Raw genomic sequence first — 13492 nt, 5'->3', positions numbered from 1 at the left:
CCTGAACGTCGCAACAGTACCTCGGGTTCCGACCGGGAGTCCGTGGTGCCCTCCTGGGCATACCCATGTGCTGGGGGTGTTACAGGTACTTCTGGGGGTGGTGAGGATACCTCTGGGGATGGTGGAGGTTCTTCTGGGGGTGGTGAGGATGGGTCATCGTCGCTTCCTGCCGAGGCGAGGTCCTTTATGGACACGGTGTCCTCACGCCCGTCGGCGTGCTTGACGTACGCGTACTGTGGGTTTGCGTGGAGTAGGTGTACTGCCTCCACGAGGGGATCCATTTTGTGGCCGCTCACATGCTTCCGTAATAGGACTGTCCCTGGGGTGGAGAGCCACGAAGGTAGGGACACTCCCGAGGTTAATTTGCGGGGAAAAACAAACATCTTCTCGTGAGGAGTGGCGTTAATAGCAGTACACAGTAGCGACCTTATCGAGTGGAGTACGTCTGGGAGGACCTCTTGCCAGCGGGAGGTAGGGAGGCCTTTAGACCTTAGTGCTAAGGTGACCACCTTCCACACCGTCGCGTTCTCCCTCTCCACTTGCCCATTACCCCGGGGGTTATAACTAGTGGTCCGACTCGTGGCTATCCCCTTCGACAGCAGGTATTGGTGCAGTTCGTCGCTCATGAACGACGCCCCCCTGTCAGTGTGGATGTAGTTCGGCATGCCGAACGTGCAAAACAGGCTGCCGAGGCACTTGATGACCGTGGCACTGGTCATGTCTGGGCAGGGGTAGGCGAATGGGAAGCGGGAGTACTCGTCCACAATGTTGAGAAAGTACACATTGCGGTCGGTGGAGGGGAGTGGTCCCTTGAAATCTAAGCTCAGGCGCTGGAATGGCCGTGTAGCTTTGATCAGGTGGGCTCGGTCGGGCCTGTACAAACGGGGCTTGCATTCCGCACAGGTGCGGCAGTCCCTGGTCATAGACCGGACCTCCTCGATGGAATAGGGCAGGTTACGGGATTTTATAAAGTGAAATAGCCGGGTGACCCCCGGGTGGCAGAGGCCATTGTGGAGGCCCTGTAGCCTGTCCCCCTGGATGCTGGCACACATCCCTCGTGATAGGGCATCGGGGGATTCGTTGAGGGCCCCCGGCCTATATATTATGTCATACTCAAACGTGGAGAGTTCGATCCGCCACCTGAGAATTTTGTCGTTCTTGATCTTCCCCCTCTGTTGTTAAACATGAAGGCTACCAACCGCTGGTCGGTAAGCAGGGTGAAGCGTTTGCCGGCTAGGTAGTGCCTCCAGTGCTGCACTGCCTCCACTATGGCCTGGGCCTCCTTCTCTACCGAGGAGTGCCTGATCTCGGGCCCTTGGAGGGTTCTTGAGAAAAAGGCTACGGGCCGCCCATCCTGGTTGAGGGTGGCTGCTAAAGCGAAGTCGGACGCATCGCTTTCGACCTGGAAAGGGATGTTTTCGTCCACTGCCCGCAGCGCGGCCTTCTCAATGTCGTGTTTAATGCTGTTGAAGGCGGCGTGGGCCTCGGCCGTGAGCGGGAAGGACGTTGATTTCAGGAGGGGACGGGCCTTGTCAGAATAATTGGGGACCCATTGGGCGTAATAGGAGAAAAACCCCAGGCACCTTTTCAGGGCCTTGGGAGTGTTTGGTAGGGGTAGCTCCCGTAGGGGGCGCAATCGGTCGGGGTCCGGACCAATTTCCCCGTTTTCCACCACGCAGCCCAGGATACAGAGGCGCGTGGTGCTAAAGACACACTTATCCTTGTTGTAGGTGAGATTGAGTCTGAGGGCGGTTTTCAGAAATCTCCCGAGGTTCGAGTCGTGGTCTTGCTGGTCGTGGCCGCAGATGGTGACGTTGTCTAGGTATGGATAGGTGGCTGTTAACTGGTTCTCATCGACCATGCGGTCCATCTCCCACTGGAAGACCGAGACCCCATTCGTTACCCCAAAGGGGACTCTGAGGAAGTGGTAGAGGCGTCCGTTCGCCTCGAAGGCGGTGTATGGATGGTCCTCCGGCCTAATGGGGAGCTGGTGGTATGCCGATTTTAGGTCGATGGTGGAAAACACCCGGTATTGCGCAATTTGGTTAACCATATCCGCTATGCGGGGCAGAGGGTAGGTGTCTAGCTGGGTGTATAGATTAACCGTCTGGCTATAATCTATCACCATCCGCTTCTTTTCACTACCCTTAACCACTACTACCTGGGCGCGCCACGGGCTGGTACTGCATTCGATGATACCCTCCCGCTTGAGTCTTTCTACTTCAGACGCAATGAACCGTCTGTCCTCCCAGCTGTACCGCCTACTCTTGGTCGCTATGGGTCGACAGTTGGGTGCGAGGTTGGTGAACAGAGAGGGCGGCTTGACCTTCAGGGTAGCCAGACCGCACACTGTGAGGGGCGGCTGGGACCCACCGTAGGTAAGCGTGATACTTTGGTGGTGGCACTGGAAGTCCAGACCCAAGATCACGCTCACACAGAGATCTGGCATTATCAACAGTTTAAAATCTCTGTAATCAGTGCCCTTTACCGACAACATAACCGCGCAGAAACCTGTAATTTTTGAGGTATGAGTCTTATCAGCCATGGCGATTTTGCCCTGTGTAGGGACTATCGTTAGTGAAAGTCGTTTTACCAGGCTAGGATGAATAAAGCTTTCAGTGCTCCCGCAGTCAATCAAGCACTTAACCTTGTTCCCATTTACCTCTATGTCCATCATCGATCTAGACAACGGATGCGGCCTGGATTGATCCACTGTGATTGAGGCCACCAGTGGGTCCTGGGGGTCCGTGTAGTCGGGACAAGATGGTGGACTCCATGAGGGTGGACAAGATGGCGTCCAAGATGGCCACCCCCACGGCGCGCACGCGGCGGTGGCGGAGTTGGAGGCGGGGTTCCCTCTGCAGACTTTACTGAAATGTCCTTTCTTCCTGCATTTAAAACAGGTGGTGCCCTTCACTGGGCACAGATGCCTGGAGTGTTTGTCCTGGCCGCAGAAGTAGCATTTCGGGCCCCGATGCATCGCGGCAGTAGTGGGACTCCTGGGTGGAGGCTGGGGCTCCGACGGTGCTGGGCTGGCCTGAGACCTGGGAGGTGAAGATGGCTTCCAAGATGGCGGCCCCCACGGCGTGCACGAGGCAGAGTGGGCCGCGTGGCCTGAGGAACAGGATTTAGAGTTCCTCTGGGCCATATCCAGCAATCGCGCTATGCCCATAGCCTGTTTTAAGTCCAGTCCCTCCTTTTCAAACAGTTTCTGCCGAATGTAATTTGAACTGAGGCCCGCAATAAAGGAGTCTCGGATCAGCTCCTCCGTGTACACGGTGGCAGACACAGCCTTACAGTTACAGTCTCTGCCCAGTACTTTTAGGCTTAGCATGAAGTCCTCTAGTGACTCACCATGCCGCTGCGTGCGAGTAGTCAGAAGATGCCTGGCGTACACCTCGTTTATTGGCCGCACGTAGTGGGCCTTCAGAATGGTGCAGGCATCCTCGTAGCTGGTGGCATCTCGGATGAGAGGGGAGACCCGATGACTCACCTGGTTTCGCAGGATTCCCAGTTTCACGTCTCCGGTGGCGGTCATGGCTGCTATGGCGGTGGCTGAGGTTTCGATGAAAAATTCGAAGCATTGGAACCAGTGTCCGAACTGTGTGGCTGCGTCTGTGGCATGGGGGTCCAGATCCAAGCGCTCTGGTTTCAGGAGTCGATCCATCTTGGTGTTTTAGCGATTAAAATTGATGTGCCATCAATAACTCAAGGACAAGAAGTTAAAGGATTCAACTGAAGGCTTTTAATCGCTAAGAACATTGCACGTCATTCCACATCGGATTCGTCTGGCAGAATGACTCATACAGCTCTTGAGACCTTTATATGACAAAAGACAGGGACGGAGCCAATACACACAATAGGGGAAAAGGGGGGCGGTACACACAATACAATGCAGGTAAAACACAGGGGCTGATGAAGGCATATATTTCATCACAGGGTGCTAACTTCGCTGAGGCGCTACTTTTAGCACCCTGAAAAAGTTAGCGCCCCTGCACCTAAAATTCACTGGTAGCGCCCCGCCTCCCTCTTGGGGCGCTGCGAGTGAATATCGCGGCGCTACGTGCACGCGGTACTGCAGGCCTTCCTCCCCTTATTAAAGGGGAGGGGCCTAGCGCAGTGCGACTCGGGGCCCAGCTGGGCCATCAGGGATCGGAGTGCCGGCAAAAGAGCCTGGCACTCAAGAGGAGATTGCTGGCACACAGGTCTGGCGCAGGATGAAGGCATCGTGGCTGCTGTCAGGATAGCGGGCATTCACATTGAGAATTAGCTGTCTGTGGTCACACACCAACTGCACATTAAGTGAGTGGTAGCCTTTGCAGTTACAGAAGACCTCAGGATTGTTACGGGGTGCCCGCAAAGCCATGTGGGTGCAGTCAATGGCACCCTGCACTATGGGGAATCCCGCTATCCTGGCAAAGCCACATGCACGCTTGTCCTGCTTCTCCCCGGTGATGGGTAAGGAAATGTAGTCCCTTCTCCTACTGTAGGAAGCCTCTGTGACCTCCCGAATGCAGTGATGGATGGCAAACTGCGAGATGTTACCTATATTTCCTGTTGCAGACTGGAAGGAACTGCTGGCGAAGAAATTGAAGACAACTGTGACCTTGTCTGCCACTGAGAGAGCCGTGGTCGCCCTGATCTGAGGCTGGAGGTCTGGTTGCAGGAGGTGGTGGAGTTCGGTGACCACCTCCTTGGTGAAGCGGAGCCTCCTAATACACTGCTCCTTGTTTAATTGAAGGTAGGAGAATTGCTGTCGGAAGACCCTCGGATGGTAAGGCCTCCTGTCGAGAGCCCTCATGGCCCTCCTCCTCCCTCTGGCCACATCTTGCAATCTTTCTCGCTGCCTCCGCTCACTCCGCAGTAGATCCTGGAGGGCGAGGTCCGCTGCCAGTATAGCCCCCATTAATGTAACGATGTGTAGCACTTTGAAATTTTGTCAGAATAAATGTAACAAATTTTTAGTAGCCACAACACTCTGGAGACTAAACAACCTTTAAATGACTGAATTAAACTCTTGCACAATTGCAAACTGACAAGGAAGCAGTGAAACAGCACTAGCCTGAGAGCTGCGACTGATCCCTTTAAATCTTCCTCTTCGGCAGTCCCTCGGAACCGAGGATGACTTGCTTCCACATTAAAAATGAGTTCTCAGGTGACTGTATGAAAATCAAAAAACAGACAAAAAAACATTTTATTTGCTGGAAATCACAGCAGGTCCAGCCGCATCTGTGTAGAGAGAACAAGTCAATGACGACTCGAGTCTGGATGACCCTACGTCAGGTGGGGTTACATGTAGCGTGACATGAACCCAAGATCCCGGTTGAGGCCATCCTCATGAGTGCGGAACTTGGCTATCAGTTTCTGCTCTACGATTTTGCATTGTCGTGTGTCTCGAAGGCCGCCTTGGAGAATGCTTACCTGAAGATCAGAGGCTGAATGTCCTTGACTGCTGAAGTGTTCCCCGACTGGGAGGGAACACTCCTGCCTGGTGATTGTTGCGCGGTGTCCGTTCATCCATTGTCGCAGTGTCTGCATGGTCTCGCCGATGTACCATGCTCCGGGGCATCCTTTCCTGCAACGTATGAGGTAGACAACGTTGGCCGAGTCACATGAGTATGTATCATGTACCTGGTGGGTGGTGTCCTCACGTGTGATGATGATATCTGTGTTGATGATCTGGCATGTCTTGCAGAGGTTGCCGTGGCAGGGTTGTGTGGTGTCGTGGTCGCTGTTCTCCTGAAAGCTGGGTAATTTGCTGCGAACGATGGTCTGTTTGAGGTTAGGTGGCTGTTTGAAGGCGAGTAGTGGAGGCGTGGGGATGGCCTTAGCGAGGTGTTCATCGTCATCGATGACATGTTGAAGGCTGCGAAGAACATGGCGTAGTTTCTTCGCTCCAGGGAAGTACTGGACGATGAAGGGTACTCTGTTGGTTGTGTCCCGTGTTTGTCTTGGCACTCTACACCAGTATCCCCCACGATGACGGCATCGCTGCGACAGCCTCAGTACTCAACACCAACAACAGCCAATCTCCAGACGCCATCCTACAACTCATCCGCTTCATCCTTGACCACAATGTCTTCACCTTCGACAACCAGTTCTTTACCCAAACACATGGAACAGCCATGGGGACCAAATTCGCACCCCAATACGCCAACATCTTCATGCACAAGTTCAAGCAAGACCTCTTCGCTGCACAGGACCTCCAACCAACGCTATACACCAGATACATCGACGACATTTTCTTCCTATGGACCCACGGCGAAGAATCACTGAAAAGACTACACGATAACATCAACAAGTTCCATCCCACCATCAAACTCACCATGGACTACTCCTCAGAATCGGTATCATTCTTGGACACACGAATCTCCATCAAAGACGGACACCTCAGCACTTCACTCTACCGCAAGCCCACGGGCAACCTCAGGATGCTCCACTTCTCCAGCTTCCACCCTAACCACGTTAAAGAAGCCATCCCCTATGGACAAGCCCTGCGAATACACAGGATCTGCTCAGACAAGGAGGAACGCGATGGACACCTACAGGCGCTGAAAGATGCCCTCGTAAGAACGGGATATGACGCTCGACTCGTCGATCGACAGTTCCGACGGGCCACAGCAAAAAATCGCATAGACCTCCTCAGAAGACAAACACGGGACACAACCAACAGAGTACCCTTCGTCGTCCAGCACTTCCCCGAAGCAGAGAAACTATGCCATGTTCTTCGCAGCCTTCAACATGTCATCAATGACGACGAACACCTCACTAAGGCCATCCCCACGCCTCCACTACTCGCCTTCAAACAGCCGCCTAACCTCAAACAGACCATCGTTCACAGCAAATTACCCAGCTTTCAGGAGAACAGCGACCATGACACCACACAACCCTGCCACGGCAACCTCTGCAAGACATGCCAGATCATCAACACAGATACCATCATCACACGTGAGGACACCACCCATCAGGTACATGGTACATACTCATGTGACTTTGCCAACGCTGTCTACCTCATACGTTGCATGAATGGATGCCCCGGAGCATGGTACATCGGCGAGACCATGCAGACACTGCGACAACGGATGAACGGACACCGTGCAACAGTCGCCAGGCAGGAGTGTTCCCTCCCAGTCGGGGAACACTTCAGCAGTCAAGGACATTCAGCCTCTGCTCTTCGGGTAAGCATTCTTCAAGGTGGCCTTCGAGACACACGACAATGCAAAATCGTAGAGCAGAAACTGATAGCCAAGTTCCGCACTCATGAGGACGGCCTCAACCGGGATCTTGGGTTCATGTCACGCTACATGTAACCCCACCTGACGTAGGGTCATCCAGACTCGAGTCGTCATTGACTTGTTCTCTCTACACAGATGCGGCTGGACCTGCTGTGATTTCCAGCAAATAAAATGTTTTTTTGTCTGTTTTTTGTTTTTCATACAGACCCCAGCATCTGCAACATTTGACCCCTTGTGACCCCACCTCATTGTTCTTTGATGTAATGTTTTCCTGACTGACCTGTTTGGACACCATTCATACATTTGATTGCTGTGATTATCTCTCTGCCGAGGTGTGTAAGGGGTTTTCTGCTAGGTCTCTCTCTCTCTCTCTTTTGCACAGTAATTTACCGAGTGGTTCGACCCACTCACCCCTAAGGTTCTGTACACTGGACTTTGAGGCAGGAACTACAATGCAGAGAATACTCTGTAGACCAAGTTTAATGAAACGAAGTGAAATTTTATTGCATAAAGGAAAAATTGAATGTAAGCCAAAATAAAGTACATGGGAGGGAAAAACAAATCATAATACAGTACTAACCAATATATCCACAAGCATATTATACTTTACAAGGTTCACCATGAATTAGGGAAACACACGGAACATCGAGGGACAACAACTCATTGTTAATTATCCCCTAAAATGCCCACCCCCTAAACCTAGCTAGATTAGATTATGAGGGGCCAGAAACATGCTCACCAGTCCCAGTTAGAAAATAGAGGTTTTGAAGTCTGCGTTTTGGTCCTCTCAGGCGTCCTGTCTCCACGTGGTCAGTGGAACGCAGCGGGCTGCGACACACTCTTTTCTCCCTCGAGGTAATGGACACGGACAGGCTGGGTGTTAGCAGGTCTGGACGTCAGCGTGGAGAGAGCCCAACTGTTTGACCATTTTCATAAGGTCTCTTCTTGGAGGGTCGCCGTCTTTTCGTCTCGTCAATGGCCCGGGGTTTGTCGATGATCTCCCGGTAGCTACCCCAGGTCTGGACGCTGACTCAACCTGAACCACCAAGGGCTACTCTGAGTCTTCAACATGTCGCCAATCCCAGTCGTCTACCGAATCGTCTTCTTCCGAGTCTGAACGGCCTCTCTACCGAACCCGAACTCCTAACCGAACTGCACCTTCTTCGGACCCCCGAACGATCACTCAAAAATGATCTCTACAATGCTCTTTCTCGATCAACTCTCTCGATCATCTCCCGATAGCTACCCTGGGTCTCCAGTTATACTTCTCATGGAGGCCCTTATCTCCCGCCATATCAAGGTTAGTCTTTGTTTAATTTTTGGCGGGCTTGTAGCACAGAGGGGTAGTCATTTTGTTTAAAGTACTTTTGGGATGGCCGGTAACTGCCATCTCTGGTCTAGAATGACCTTGTATTGTCTTTAATGGGTCTTGATGTCCCCCTTTGAATTTGAGGCTGTTTCCCTTTGTCTGGGTAAACATTTTGATGGCCTTTATCTACAGGCCGATCTGATTGGATCTGCATCCAATCCATATGTATGGGGTTCTGTCTGGTTTCGCACTCTCCGAAATTGCATTCCAGAACTTACTGTGGGCTGAACCCACAAAAGCTGTATGTGGACTGCAGGAACCTTTTTAAAATGTCCCAAAAAGCTGGTCACGGGGTCTGGCGGCCATTTTGTGTGCCCCTTTTCCTGGGCTTCTTTTAAAACAGTCTTTAAAATTAAGGCCTTTTCTGCCAATAGACCCTTATAGGACAATGTTCAATTTTGTGAATCCTACAGGTGTGATAAATGGCAGTTAGAAAGATTACCTGTAATCATCTGGCATTATTCTCTGACTATATAAGCTGTGTCTTTATGCATCTCTCCACTTCACCTGACGAAGGAGCAGCGCTCCGAAAGCTTGTGATTTCAAATAAAACTGTTGGACTATAACCTGGTGTTGTGTGACTTCTTACATTTGTCCACCCCAGTCCAACACCGGCATCTCCACACCTTTTTTAAATAGTGGGGTTACATTAGCTATCCTCCAATCCATGGGAACAGTTCCAGAGTTTATAGAATTTTGGAAGATGGGATACTGGACTTCATAAATAGAGGCATAGAGTACAAAAGCAAAACGTTATGATGAACCTTTATAAAACACTGGTTCGGCCTCAACTGGAGTACTGTGTCCAATTCTGGGCACCGCATTTTAGGAAGGATGTGAAGGTCTTAGCGAGGGTGCAGAAAAGATTTACAAGAATGAATACAGGGATGAGGGGCTTCAGTTATGTGGATAGACTAGAGACGCTGGGGTTGTTCTCCTTAGAGTAGAGAAGGCTGAGAGGAGATTTGATAGAGGGGTTCAGAATCATAGAATAGAATCATAGAATCATAGAAAGTTACAGCATGGAAGGAGGCCATTTCGGCCCATCGTGTCCACGCCGGCCAACAAAGAGCTATCCAGCCTAATCCCACTTCCTAGCTCTTGGTCCGTAGCCCTGCAGGTTAGAGCATCCCAAGTGCACATCCAAGTACTTTTTAAATGTGGTTAGGGTTCCTGCCTCTACCACCCTTTCAGGCAGTGAGTTCCAGAACCCCACAACCCTCTGGGTGAAGAAAATTCCCCTCAAATCCCCTCTAAACCTTGCACCAATTACTTTAAATCTGTGCCCCCTGGTTTTTGACCCCTATGCTAAGGGAAATATGCTCTTTCTATCCACTTTATCTATGCCCCTCATAATTTTATACACCTCAGTAAGGTCTCTCCTCAGCCTCCTCTGTTCCAAGGAAAACAGACCCAAACTATCCAGTCTTTCCTCATAGCTAAGATTCTCTACTCCCAGCAACATCCTTGTAAATCTCCTCTGTACCCTCCCTAGTGCAATCACATCTTTCCTGTAATGTGGTGACCAGAACTGCACGCAGTACTCTAGCTGAGGCCTAACTAGTGTTTTATACAGTTGAAGCATAACCCCCCTGCTTTTGTATTCTATGCCATGGCTAATAAAGGCAAGCATTCTGTATGACTTCTTAACCACCTTATCTACCTGACCTCCTACCTTCAGGGATCTGTGGACATGCACTCCAAGGTCCTTTTTTTCCTCTACACTACTCAGTGTCCTACCATTTAATGTGTATTCCCTTTCCATGTTAGTGCGTCCCAAATGCATTACCTCACACTTCTCCGGATTGAATTCCATTTGCCACTGCTCTGCCCACCTGACCAATTTATTGATATCTTCCTGCAGTCTACAGCGTTCTTCTTCCGTATCAACCACACAGCTGATTTTAGTATCATCTGCAAACTTCTTAATCATACCCCCTATATTCAAGTCTAGATCATTGATATATACCACAAAAGTGAAGAAGTCCAATCTGAAACTAGGGTCCTAAATCTAAACAAAGGAAACTATGAAGTTATGAGGAGTGAGTTGGCTATGATAGATTGGGGAGCTTCATTAAAAGGCATGATGGTGGCTAGGCAATGGCTAACATTTAAGGAACGAATGCATGAATTGCAACAGTTATGCATTCCTTTCTGGCGCACAAACACAAAAGGAAAAGCGGCCCAACCACGGCTAACAAAAGAAATTAAGGATGGTATTAGATCCAAAGAGGAGTCATATAAAGTTGCCAGAAAAAATAGCAAGCCTGAGGATTGGGAGCAGTTTAGAGTTCAGCAAAAAAGGACCAAGAGATTGATTAAGAGGGGAAAAATAGAGTATGAGAGTATGAGAGTAAACTTGCAAGGAACATAAAAGCGGACTGTAAAAGCTTCTACAAGTATGTAAAAAGAAAACAATTAGTGGACAAATATAGGTCCCTTACAGTCAGAAAAGGGAGAATTTATAATGGGGAACAAGGAAGTGGCTGAGCAATTAAAAAAATATTTTGGTTCTGACTTCACAGAAGAGGATTCAAATAACTTCCCAGAAATGCTAGGGAACCAAGGATCTAGTGAGAAGGAGGAATGAAAGGAAATTAGTATTAGTAAAAAAAATAGTGCTGGAGAAATTAATGGGACTGAAAGCCGATAAATCCCCAGGGCCTGATAATCCGCATCCCAGAGTACTAAAAGAGGTAGCCATGGAAATAGAGGATGCATTGGTTGTCATCTTCAAAAATTCTATAGATTATGGAACTGTTCCTGCAGATTGGAGGGTGGCAAATGTAACCCCACTATTTAAAAAAGGAGGGAGAGAGAACACAGGGAATTACAGACCGGTTAGCCTAATATCAGTAATAGGGAAAATGCTACAGTCTATTATAAAGGATGTGATAACAGGACACTTAGAAAATATCAATGGGTTTAGACAAAGTCAACATGGATTTATGAAAGGGAAATCGTGTTTGACAAACCTACTGGAGTTTTTTGAGGATGTAACTGGTAGAACAGATAAGGGAGAACCAGTGGATGTGGTGTATATGGATTTTCAGAAGGCCTTTGATAAAGTCCCACATAAGAGGTTAATGTGCAAAATTAAAGCACATGGGATTGGGGGTAATATACTGGCATGGATTGGAAATTGGTCAACAGACAGGAAACAGAGAGTAGGAATAAATGGCTCTTTTTCGGGGTGGCAGGTGGTGACTAGTGGGGTACTGCAGGGATCAGTGCTTGGGCCCCAGCTATTCACAATATATATCAATGATTTGAATAAGGGAACCAAATGTAATATTTCCGAGTTTGCTGATGACATGAAACTAGGTGGGATTATGAGTTGTGAGGAGGATGCAAAGATGCTTCAAGGCGATTTAGACAAGTTGAGTGAGTGGGCAAATACATGGCAGGTGCAGTATAATGTGGATAAATGTGAAGATATCCACTTCGGTAGGAAAAACAGAGAGGTAGAGTATTATTTAAATAGTGATAGATTGGGAAATGTTTATGTACAGAGGGACCTGGGTGTCCTTGTACACCAGTCACTGAAAGCAAACATGCAGGTGCAGCAAGCAGTTAGGAAGGCAAATGGTATGTTGGCCTTCATTGCAGGAGGATTTGAGTACAGGAGTAAGGATGTCTTACTACAGTTATACAGGGCCTTGGTGAGACCACACCTGGAGTACTGTGTGCAGTTTTGGTCTCCTTACCCAAGAAAGGATATACTTGCCATCGAGGGAGTGCAGTGAAGGTTCACCAGACTGATTCCTGGGATGGCAGGATTGTCGACTAGGCCTGTATTCACTAGAGTTTAGAAGAATGAGCGGGAATCTCATGAAATGTATATAATTCTGACAGGGCTAGACAGACTGGATGCAGGGAAGATGTTTCCCCTGGCTCGGGGTGGTGGGGGGGGGGAATCTAGAATGAGGGGTCACAGTCTCAGAATACGGGGTAGGACATTTAGGTCTGAGATGAGGAGAAATTTCTTCACTCAGAGGGTGATGAACCTGTGGAATTCTCTACCACAGAATGCTGTGGAGGCCAAGTCACTGAATATATTTAAGAAGGAGATAGATAGATTTCTAGACACAAAAGGCATCAAGGGGTATGGGGAGAGAGCAGGAATATGGTATTGAGATAGAGGATCAGCCATGATCATATTGAATGGTGGAGCAGGCTCGAAGGGCCTACTCCTATTTTTCTATGTTTCTAATTGACTTCCGCACTTAAAAAAATGGTAAAATTGCTTCATCACTAACACAAATTTTTGTTTTTTAGTCATTCACAGGATGTGGACGTCGCTGGCAAGGCCAGAATTTATTGCTCATCCCTAATTGCCCTTGAGGAAGTGGTGCTGAGCCGCCTTATACAACTGAGTGACTTGCTAGGCCATTTCAGAGGGCAGTTAAGAGTCAACCACATTGCTGTGGGTCTGGAGTCACATATAGGCCAGACCGGGTAAGGACGGCAGATTTTCTTCCCTAAAGGACATTAGTGAACCAGATGGGTTTTTACAACAATCCAGTAGTTTCATGGTCACCATTACTGATACTAGCTTTCGATTCCAGATTTATTTAATTAACTGAATTTAAATTCCCCAGCTGCTATGGTGGGCATTTGAACACACGGCTCCAGATTTTTAATCCAGGCCTCTGTATTACTAGTCCATTACCCTAACCACTATGCTACCGCAGCCAGGGTCTCGCATGCAGCACTCCTGCTTTGCTCATTGCACGACCGCCCCCCCAAATCACTCACCTACCAGCAATCTGTATCAAACACAAGGCACACCTCCCATTCCTAGCTTCACCTCACCTTCTTGGAGGAGATAGTGCTGGCCATTCTTGGCAGGGGCATGGCTGGGCCCTTGGCCAGTGGCGGGGCTGAA

This window comes from Somniosus microcephalus, chromosome 7 (assembly GCF_052327205.1).
Source record: "Somniosus microcephalus isolate GS21.2 chromosome 7, FLI_Smic_1.0, whole genome shotgun sequence".
Lineage (NCBI taxonomy): Eukaryota > Metazoa > Chordata > Chondrichthyes > Squaliformes > Somniosidae > Somniosus > Somniosus microcephalus.
Note: the sequence above shows the minus strand (reverse complement) of the source record.